The 11,670-nt window shown below is 46.0% G+C and overlaps 1 long non-coding RNA gene across 1 annotated transcript; it reads right to left on the minus strand.

Moving 5' to 3' along the window:
- Window positions 1-4,495: 4,495 nt before the first annotated feature.
- LOC117516599 lies at window positions 4,496-7,507 on the minus strand. Its single transcript, XR_004562479.1, has 3 exons — window positions 7,457-7,507; window positions 6,040-6,098; window positions 4,496-4,614 (listed from the first exon to the last, which is right to left on the minus strand). It is a non-coding gene; the product is annotated as an uncharacterized LOC117516599 (long non-coding RNA).
- Window positions 7,508-11,670: the final 4,163 nt, after the last annotated feature.

An 11,670-nucleotide genomic window follows, 5' to 3' on the forward strand; every position in this document is an offset into this window, starting at 1 on the left:
CGATATTCTCATCTTTTCTCCGGATCCTGAGACCCATGTCCAGCATGTACGTCAGGTCCTGCAGCGGTTGTTAGAGAACCGACTGTTTGTGAAGGGCGAGAAGTGCGAGTTTCACCGCACGTCTTTGTCCTTCCTGGGGTTTATCATCTCCTCTAACTCCGTCGCCCCTGATCCGGCCAAGGTTGCGGCGGTGAGAGATTGGCCCCAACCAACAAGCCGTAGGAAGCTGCAACAGTTCCTCGGCTTCGCTAATTTCTATAGGAGGTTCATTAAGGGCTACAGTCAGGTAGTTAGCCCCCTGACAGCCCTGACCTCTCCAAAAGTCCCCTTCACCTGGTCGGATCGGTGCGAAGCCGCGTTCAAGGAGTTGAAACGACGGTTCTCTACTGCGCCAGTTTTGGTGCAGCCCGACCCTAGCCGCCAGTTCGTGGTTGAAGTGGATGCCTCTGACTCAGGGATAGGAGCCGTGCTATCCCAGAGCGGAGAGACCGATAAGGTTCTTCACCCGTGTGCCTACTTTTCACGCAGGTTGACCCCGGCTGAACGGAACTATGACGTCGGCAATCGAGAACTCCTTGCGGTGAAAGAGGCTCTTGAGAAGTGGAGACACCTGTTGGAGGGAGCGTCTGTGCCATTCACGGTTTTCACTGACCATCGGAACCTGGAGTATATCAGGACCGCCAAGCGGCTGAACCCCAGGCAAGCCCGCTGGTCACTGTTCTTCAGGCGTTTTGACTTCCGGATCACCTATCGCCCCGGGACCAAGAACCAGAGGTCGGATGCCTTGTCCCGGGTACACAAAGAGGAGGTCAAAACTGCACTGTCGGATCCACCGGAGCCCATCCTGCCTGAGTCCACTATCGTGGCCACCCTCACCTGGGACGTGGAGAAGATCATCCGGGAGGCCCTGGCACGGAGCCCGGACCCAGGAACAGGTCCAAAGAACTGGTTGTACGTCCCACCAGAGGCCAGAGCTGCAGTCTTGGACTTCTGTCATGGTTCCAAGCTCTCCTGTCATCCAGGGGTGCGAAGGACCGTGGCAGTTGTCCAGCAGCGCTTCTGGTGGGCGTCTATGGAGGCCGACGTCCGGGAGTACATCCAGGCCTGCACCACCTGTGCCAGGGGCAAGGCAGACCATAAAAGGTCCCAAGGACTTCTCCAGCCGTTACCTGTGCCTCATCGCCCCTGGTCCCACATCGGCCTGGATTTCGTCACGGGCCTCCCGCCGTCCCAGGGCAACACCACCATCTTCACGATAGTGGACCGATTCTCCAAGGCGGCCCACTTTGTGGCCCTCCCGAAGCTCCCAACAGCCCAGGAGACAGCAGACCTCCTGGTCCACCACATCGTCCGTCTGCATGGGATACCCACCGACATCGTCTCAGATCGTGGTCCCCAGTTCTCCTCACACGTCTGGAGGAGCTTCTGCCGGGAACTGGGGGCTACTGTGAGCCTCTCGTCCGGGTATCATCCGCAGACCAATGGACAGGCAGAACGGGCCAATCAGGAATTGGAGCAAGCTCTACGCTGTGTGACGTCCGCACACCCGACGGCCTGGAGTAAACATCTGGCCTGGATCGAGTATGCGCATAACAGCCAGGTGTCCTCTGCCACCGGCCTCTCCCCATTTGACGTGTGTTTGGGGTATCAGCCCCCGTTGTTTCCCGTGGTGGAGGGAGAGGTCGGTGTGCCCTCGGTCCAGGCACATCTGCAGAAGTGCCGTCGGGTGTGGCGCTCCGCCCGTTCTGCCTTGTTGAAGGCCCGGACGAGGGCGAAGACCCATGCAGACCGCCGGCAATCCCCGGCCCCTGCTTACCAGCCCGGGCAGGAGGTGTGGCTTTCCACAAAGGACATCCCCCTCCAGGTGGGCTCCCCGAAACTTCAGGACAGATATATCGGACCGTTCAAGATCCTCAAAGTCCTCAGTCCTGCCGCAGTGAAGCTCCAACTCCCGGCTTCACTGCGGATCCATCCGGTTTTTCACGTGTCACGAATCAAGCCTCACCACACCTCACCCCTCTGTGCTCCCGGACCGGCGCCGCCTCCTGCTCGGATCATCGACGGGGAGCCGGCTTGGACGGTGCGCCGGCTTGGACGGTGCGCCGGCTCCTGGACGTCCGTCGGATGGGCCGGGGGTTCCAGTACTTGGTGGACTGGGAGGGGTATGGACCCGAAGAATGCTCCTGGGTGAAGAGGAGCTTCATCCTGGATCCGGCCCTCCTGGCCGACTTCTACCACCGTCACCCGAACAAGCCTGGTCGGGCGCCAGGAGGCGCCCGTTGAGGGGGGGGTCCTGTTGTGTGTGGGCCGCCAGAAGAGGAGGTACTGCTGGCCCACCACCAGTGGGCGCCCTGCCTGAAGTGCGGGCTTCAGGCACGAGAGGGCGCTGCCGCCACGGACACAGCCGGGGGTGACAGCTGTCACTCATTATCTCTTGACAGCTGTCACCCATCTACTCAACATCATCTCACTCCATAAAGACCAGACGTCATCTCCACCTCGTTGCCGAGATATCGTACTTCATTGGAGGTAATATACTCAGCCGTTTGTGTTTTACACATCAATCTGTATATTGTGAGTCTTTGCAGGAGTACCTGTTATCCTCTGTCTGCGGGAGCTGATTGAGTGCTGGACTGCACTCTTTTCCCCTGAGGAATCACTGCGGTACTCAGCAAGATATTGAGTGAGAGGTGGAGGTGGCATTCCCACCATAATTGTTACTGGGTGTACACACACCCACACTTGACTGTCTTTGTTCTCGCCAGCAGTACCAGATCCGACAGTCGGGGACGGTGATCACCTGGGAATTCGGGACTTGGCGACTCCAGTATTCACCAGGTTTGGTGGCGGCGGAAATCATGTGGTTCCGGCTCTTCTCAGGACAGACATCTTCTATCCTCGAGCCTGCCCACACGTCACCTTTGTGGATTGACTGTTATCAGATTCTGAGATTGTCTGTATGTTCGTTGTGCTCCTTCACAACATTAAATTGTTAATTTTTGGCTCATCTATTGACCGTTCATTTGCGCCCCCTGTTGTGGGTCCGTGTCACTACACTTTCACAACAAAAAGCTGCTGTTCCTGCAGCAAATTGCATAAAGACGTGATGTAGAAATTTAAAAGGGTCACCCCCCACGTCAGCGTCATTGCATGGCCACAGTGTAGAAGCACAAATCAGGCTTTAGGATTTTAAGGTACCATTCCACAGCAGACTTAGCAAAAAGAGTGATGTGACCAAATGTAATCTTCTTAATGCACATAATGTCCAGTGCTTATTTAAGGCAGGTGTGTATTTTTTTTTCAGACAAAGTTTTGACCCGGTCATTAAATGAGGCAGGTCCTGATTCAAGGTCAGGCTTATAATCAAGGAAATACATAAGACTAATTGGTGCTGTGGATTGATCATTTGGTGCCTCTTGACTGTAACTAATCCATTATTTTGTTTGTTTTATACATAGGAAGGATTTTGTTCATTTTATTTTTGTTCATTATATAGCGGATTTCCATTATCAAACACACACTCTCCTCCAACCGCTTAGTCCAATTAAGGGTCATGGGGGGCTGGAGCCTATCCCAGCAGTCATAGAGCGTGAGGCAGGGTACACCCAGGACAGGACGCCAGTCTGTCACAGGGCCACAAACAGACAATCAAACACAGTCACACCCACTCACATACCAACAGACAATTGAAAGATTCCAATCCACCTAACCCGCATGTCTTTGGATGTGGGAGGAAACCGGAGCACCCGGAGGAAACCCACTCAAACATGGGAAGAACATGCAAACTCCACACAGAAAGGCCACAGGCGGGAATTGAACCCATGACCTTCTTGCTGTGAGTGCATAAAATGTCAGAAAATGGTGAAAAATGTCAATTAGTGTTTCCCAAATATCAAAATAGTTTGTGATTCATTTAGTAACTGATTAACAATTAATCACTGCAGCTGTAGTAAAGTAATTAAGAGGTCACATTATTTCAGAAGTTCTAAGGATCTTATTCAGACATTGTTTGATTAAACAAACATCACAAATGAAAAACAAATAACAAAACTCATGTCGGCTCACAGTGAGTGATGCACATTGTTTTAGTCCATGAAGTTGGTATTAGAAAGTGCAAAATAATTCAGGCAACTAGTGATTAATGGTTCATTATGAACAATTCTGCAGCAGACTGGTTATGTAAAAACAGGCCTTGATATAAAACAACAACAGCACAGTGGCGTGTAAGTTGTGTGCTGTCCCTGCTCTGATTGGATGTCTGTGTGAACCAGTTATAAACCCCGAAAAGCAAAAATTCCTCTCTCCATCCTGTTCCCACCCCCTCCTCCCGTGAATGGCAGCTTTGTATCACCTGTCAGCATAGATTAAATCATGCACCCATAAACAAATATCACGGTGGATAAACAGAAATGAGATGCCCCTCCAGCAGCCCCAACGTTCCAGCATTTTCCCAGTCCCCCCCCCCCCCCCCCCCCCAAAAAAATTGTGTACTTTCCCAACAGTCCAGCATGTTACTTTGACTTCACTTTCTGTTTGACGGCGGACACCGGTGCAGGTTTTGGTGCGACTGCAGCACCCTGAGAGGGTCTCACCATATTACACAGACTGTCGCATCTAAAAAGCGTAAAGAGAGAAAATGACATGATGTGACCAAATAAATAAATAAATAAATAAAATGCACACAAGATGATTTTCATATACGAGGTCTGTTAGAAAAGTATCCAGCCTTTTTATTTTTTTTCAAAACCTATATGGATTTGAATCATGTGCGCTTGCATCAGACAAGCTTGAACCTTCGTGCGCATGCGTGAGTTTTTTCATGCCTGTTGGTTGCGTCAATCGCCTGTGGGCAGGCTTTGAGTGCGCACTGGTCCACCCCCCTCGTCGGATTTTTATTGTCAGTGAAATGGCAGAGCGACTGCCGCTTTGCTCCATGATTTTTTTTTTTCAGAAACTGTTAGAGACAGCCAGTTGGAAACCATTCGAAAGATTCAGATGGATTTCGGTGAAGATTCTGTCGGTATCACACGGATTAAGGACCATTAAAACTGGATTAAAAACGGCCCACAGCGGCGGAGGGCACACCGCGCCCTGAGCGGCCATCAACAGGCTGGAACGAGCAGATCACTTCCAAATTTAAGGCTCTGTTGATGCAGGATATCGTGTGACTAGCAGAGAAGTTTCAAAAGAGGTTGGGATCAGCACTTTATCAGCACATTCCACTGTTAAAGGAGATTTTGTAATGAAAGAAGTGCGGACGGATTCGTGCGTCGGGACACAGCCGCTCACAGCCGCTGGACAAACAACACCTCTGTGTTGGAAGTCTCACAGGACAAGTTGGAACATGCCCAGCGGTTAAACAATTTCTCGGATACTCACTCGACTGAAAAGCCACCGAAAGCCGCCTGAATCTTACGAATGGTTTCCAACACGGACGTGTTTTTTGTTGAGCATAGACGCGCGAAATCCTCCGCATGTCTTTCATTACAAAATCTCCTGTAACAGTGGAATGTGCCGCAAAAGTGCTATGTCCAGCTCTCTTGCCATTTCTGTGGTAGTCACACGATGTCCCGGAACATCACAGTGTTCAGTTCAGAAATGATCTGCTCGTTCCAGCCTGTCGATGGCCGCTCGGTGCGCCACGCGCCCTCCGCCGCTGTGGGCTGTCTTTAAAAAGGTTTTAACACTCCTTAATCTGTGTGATGCCGACAGAATCTTCACCGAAATCCATCTGAATCTTTCGAATGGTTTTCAACTGGCTGTCTCTAACATTTTCTGAAAAAAAATTCATGGAGCAAAGCGGCAGTCGCTCTGCCATTTCACTGACAATAAAAATCCGACGAAGGGGGTGGACCAGTGCTCACTCAAAGCCTGCCCACAGGCAAATGACGCAACCGACAGGCGTGAAAAAACTCACGCATGCGCACGAATGTTCAAGCTTGTCTGATGCAAGCGCACATGATTCAAATCCATATAGTTTTTGAAAAAAGTAAAAAGGTCTGATAGTTTTCTCACAGACCTCGTATATGCAGCACTTACGTATTTTGGATTCTCTTTACGAAAGCTTTTGCCGCTCTAATCACCCTCCGTATCCGCACCTGTCACCAAAAATGACAGATGAATTAGTCCTCTGTATGCTGTACATTCAAAACATCTCGGCATCTAAAACCTTCCCTTTAACTGCTATCACTGTTTTCAGTTCTATGTATTGTTTGTCTTACCACTAAACAGGAGAAAGTCTACTAAAAAAAATCTTGTTTATATACTGTATGATTTATGTACTATTTACAGTACAGATTTGATAACTGTTTTCACGATCATATTTTCTTCATAGTTTTTGTGACCTCGTCAAAACATTCAATAACCAAATTTTGAATCGTCTTTTTTCAACTGCTTCCATATAGGTTGACAAGAGCAGATCTTCAATCTCCATCTTACCCTGTCCTCTGCACCTTCTTTTTTGACACAACCACCTGCATGTCCTCCCTCCTTACATCCATAAGACTCCTCTTTGGCCTCTGTCTTCACCTCATGTCTGCTGCTGCCATCCTCAGCATCTTTCTTCTGATATAACCCACATCCCTCCTCTGCACATGCTCACACCATCTCAGTCTCACCTGTTTCATTTTGTGCTCATTCCTAATCCTGTCCACGTGCTACTCCTCGTGACCTCACAAGTCCACTGTGATCTCTCTAATTTATGCATATGTATGACCGGCTTTCATTCCCCTTCTCTCCAGTGCATACCTACATGTCTCCAGGCTTGTGTCATCCTTCTCTGTACTCTCACTACAGATCACAGTGTCATCTGCAAACATCATAATCTATGGAGACTGTTCTCTGATCTTGTCCGTCAACATGTCCATCACCACTGAAAACAAGAAAGGGCTTAGAGCTGATCCTTTATGTAATCCCAACTCCACCTTGAAGCCAGCTGTCATTTTTACTGTAGGTCCACCGCACGTGTGCGAAACTGAACTAAAGTTTCTACAGCTCTGCACTTCACCTTTGTTTATTTGATATCAGTACTCTTCTACGATCCTCAGGCATCCTCTCACCAAGATTTTATCAAATAATCTGCTTTAAAAAAAATTCTGAATCCACTTATTCCAGTTAATGTTCATGGGGAGCCAGAGCATATCTCAGGCAGCGGTCATTGGGTTCAAGAGGCAAGGTACAACCTAAATCTACCTACACCAAGTCTATCACAGAGCTGAGACACAAAGACAAACTCAATTGCACACCATCAATTTAGAGAGTCCAGTTCACCTAACCTTCATGTCTTTGGAAGGGGGAGGAAGCCAGAGGGCCCCCACACAAAGACGGGGAGAACACATAAACTCCACATAGAAAGAACTAGGTTGGATTTGAACCCGGGACCTGCTGTGAGGCAACAATGCAGCCCACTAAAGCACTAAACCAAAACTGGTTTATTCTTCAGTTTTTACATTCTCACCTGTTGTTTTTTGTACAGCAGAGGAAGGGAGAAAACAGCAATCACAGCTGTGAAACAAGGAAATTAAAAATTATCATGAATTTCGCCTCATTAAAGGTTAACCCTATAATAAAATTATATTGCACAAGTATATTCGTCTTCTTTCTTTTATTGAAGAGGGACAGATGCATTAAACATAATTTCTTATGAAATATAAAAAACAGATGCCACGCATCCATGTTTCTAGCCACAGATATTTATTATGAATCAAATTCTTCCACTAAAACATGGGAAGCACAAATGTATTTCTCAAAGAAAACGATTAATATTTGTTTCTTTATCGATGAGCTTAGAAATGCTCTACAGTGCTCTTTTAAGGCACATCAAAAAATAATCTTATACAAACATTTTGTATAAGATTATTGTGGTTGAAAAAGACCTGAATGTATACAGTTGTATGCAAAAGTTTGGGCACCCCTGATAATTTTCATGATTTTCATGATTTTCCTATAAATCATTGGTTGTCTGGATCAGAAATTTCAGTTAATTTAAATAAACAATATAGCAGATGAAATCACTGATATTTAAGAAGTGAAATGAAGTTTCTAGTATTTACAGAAAGTGTGCAATAATTATTTAAACAAAATTGGGCAGGTGCATAAATTTGGGTACCCTTGTCATTTTATTAATTTGTGCTAGGACCAATTTTATTCACTTTATACATGCTTCCCTTAGGCAGTATTATTAGACGGTATTGCTTAAATTTTCATTGTTACGCAGATGATACCCAGCTTTATCTATCCATGAAGCCAGAGGACACACACCAATTAGCTAAACTGCAGGATTGTCTTACAGACATAAAGACATGGATGACCTCTAATTTCCTGCTTTTAAACTCAGATAAAACTGAAGTTATTGTACTTGGCCCCACAAATCTTAGAAACATGGTGTCTAACCAGATCCTTACTCTGGATGGCATTACCCTGACCTCTAGTAATACTGTGAGAAATCTTGGAGTCATTTTTGATCAGGATATGTCATTCAAAGCGCATATTAAACAAATATGTAGGACTGCTTTTTTGCATTTACGCAATATCTTTAAAATCAGAAAGGTCTTGTCTCAGAGTGATGCTGAAAAACTAATTCATGCATTTATTTCCTCTAGGCTGGACTATTGTAATTCATTATTATCAGGTTGTCCTAAAAGTTCCCTAAAAAGCCTTCAGTTAATTCAAAATGCTGCAGCTAGAGTACTGACGGGGACTAGAAGGAGAGAGCATATCTCACCCATATTGGCCTCTCTTCATTGGCTTCCTGTTAATTCTAGAATAGAATTTAAAATTCTTCTTCTTACTTATAAGGTTTTGAATAATCAGGTCCCATCTTATCTTAGGGACCTCGTAGTACCATATCACCCCAATAGAGCGCTTCGCTCTCAGACTGCAGGCTTACTTGTAGTTCCTAGGGTTTGTAAGAGTAGAATGGGAGGCAGAGCCTTCAGCTTTCAGGCTCCTCTCCTGTGGAACCAGCTCCCAATTCAGATCAGGGAGACAGACACCCTCTCTACTTTTAAGATTAGGCTTAAAACTTTCCTTTTTGCTAAAGCTTATAGTTAGGGCTGGATCAGGTGACCCTGAACCATCCCTTAGTTATGCTGCTATAGACGTAGACTGCTGGGGGGTTCCCATGATGCACTGTTTCTTTCTCTTTTTGCTCTGTATGCACCACTCTGCATTTAATCATTAGTGATCGATCTCTGCTCCCCTCCACAGCATGTCTTTTTCCTGGTTCTCTCCCTCAGCCCCAACCAGTCCCAGCAGAAGACTGCCCCTCCCTGAGCCAGGTTCTGCTGGAGGTTTCTTCCTGTTAAAAGGGAGTTTTTCCTTCCCACTGTAGCCAAGTGCTTGCTCACAGGGGGTCGTTTTGACCGTTGGGGTTTTACATAATTATTGTATGCCTTGCCTTGGGGCAACTGTTTGTTGTGATTTGGCGCTATATAAAAAAATTGATTGATTGATTGATTGATTAATTTGAATACATTTAGCACTAATTATTGGAACACAAAATTGGTATGGTAAGCTCACTGACCCTTAACCTCCTTACACAGGTGAGTCCAATCATGAGAGAGGGTATTTAAGGTGGCCATTTACAAATGTTTCTCCTCTTTGTATCTCTTCTAATGAGTGGCAACATGGGAGCCTCTAAACAGCTCTCAAATGACCTGAAAACAAAGATTGTTTAACATCATGGTTTAGGGGAAGGATACAAAATGCTATGTCAGAGATTTCAGCTGTCAGTTTCCACTGTGAGGAACATAGTGAGGAAATGGAAGACCGCAGGCACAGTACTAGTTAAGGCCCAAAGTGGCAGGCCAAGAAAAATCTCAGATAAGCTGAAGCGAAGGATGGTGAGAACAGTCACAGTCAACCCACAGACCTGCTCCAAAGACCTACAACCGCCTGCTCCTCCCTTTGGGGGCTGTGGTCCGGGTGGTGTGGTTCCGGGGCCCCCCTTTTGGTGGGCCCATGCCAGCGCCCTGTGTGCCTCCCTTGGGTGTGAGGTTGCTTCCTGTGCCTCTGTGTGTGTGTGGGGGGGGCAGTGTGTGGGGTGCATTCTGGCGCCGCCGGGCCGTTTCCCTGGTAGTTTGTCGTGCTGCCCCGGTGGCTCTGGTGGCTGCCCTTCCTGGCCCCTGTGCCCTTCCGCTGCTCTTTTTCTCCTAGTTTCTCCTGCAGCCCTGCATCCTGAGCCCATTCCGTCATTGCGTGCAGTCGGCGTGTGGCTCTGATGTGCCGGAATGGTTCACGTCATATGGTAGGGTTCTGTACTTTTGTCTTGGCCCAACACACCACCCACAGTAGTGATTGGTTATTTAGCTGTGATCTGGGTCTCTGTGCATGGATGGTTGTGTGTTTGTGGCTGTCATCACAATTCGGTTTTGGGTGCTCTTAAGGGGATTCAGACTCTGGTGTCCTAGATTAGAGTATGGATGCTCACTAATTAGACAAGTGTCTCTGTGCATCATTCAACTATACAGCGCACTTTGCACAAAGAGATGCTGTATGATGCTGTAATGCAGAGGAAGCCTTTTCTGCATACACGCCACAAACAGAGTCGCTTGAGGTATGCTAAAGCACATTTGGACAAGCCAGCTTCATTTTGGAATAAGGTGCCGTGGACTGATGAAACTAAAATTGAGTTATTTGGACATAACAAGAGGCTGTATGCATGGCTGACATACATGTCATCCCCTTTGAGGGTCTACCTTATAACCAAGTGAGAAAATCCATAAAATCAACACAAAATCTTTATAAAATCCAAATAGCACCAAAATGAGTTTTATTACAGTACACACAACCACATAGCGGTATCACATAACTGGGTTTTTGTCCACATATTATGAGTTGCCACAATGACATTAAAGTCAGGATCATTAGTACTTCCTCCACAGTTGAATTTCAAACAATAGAGATCTAGTATTCATGCATCAAGCTGAATTTTATCGAACTGAATGTGTCAAATTTAGTTAGTTAGTTTAATTTTTTTTTTTACAGAAACAAGAACTGTGTGTCACTAGTGGAAATACATTAAAATGAAAAATAAATCGAATATGATATACAAAATAAAACATACCTCAGAACTTCATCAAGTGTATCGAACATAGCCTTGGCAGTGCCGATATTGCAGACTGACATGTCGATGATCCTCGACCTCGCCCCTGTGTTTATTAGGGAGGGGTATCAATAAGATTTTATTCATATCTATACCATTATCGATTCCGCTTATTGATCTGATTCCTTATCGATACCTCTTGTGAATTTTTTTGTGCACTAAAAGTAGGCTTTACAGGTTTTCTATGTCAGCGGGTCAAAGAGCTTTTTCTTATCATGCACCCGCTCTGTGGAACGGTCTTCCTGCAACTGTGAGACAGTCGGAGTCCGGGGACATTTTTAAGTCAAGACTTGAAGCCTATTTTTATTCTGTTTCTTATGAATAGTTTTTATTTTTTATCTGTTTTATTATTTTACTTCTACTTTTAATTATGTATTTGAATTTTTTTTTATTTTCATTTATTTAATTTTTTTATGTTGAACTGTTCTATGTGAGGCACCTTGAGATGGATTTTGTTGTGATTTGGCACTTTATAAGCCGATTAAATTGAAATTGAATTGAAATTGAACAACATTTTATTGAGTCTTAAAGTAAATAAATATGAAATTGGTCACTGGATCCTTAAA

The sequence above is a fragment of the Thalassophryne amazonica genome, chromosome 9, assembly GCF_902500255.1.
Source record: "Thalassophryne amazonica chromosome 9, fThaAma1.1, whole genome shotgun sequence".
In the NCBI taxonomy this organism is placed as follows: Eukaryota; Metazoa; Chordata; class Actinopteri; order Batrachoidiformes; family Batrachoididae; genus Thalassophryne; species Thalassophryne amazonica.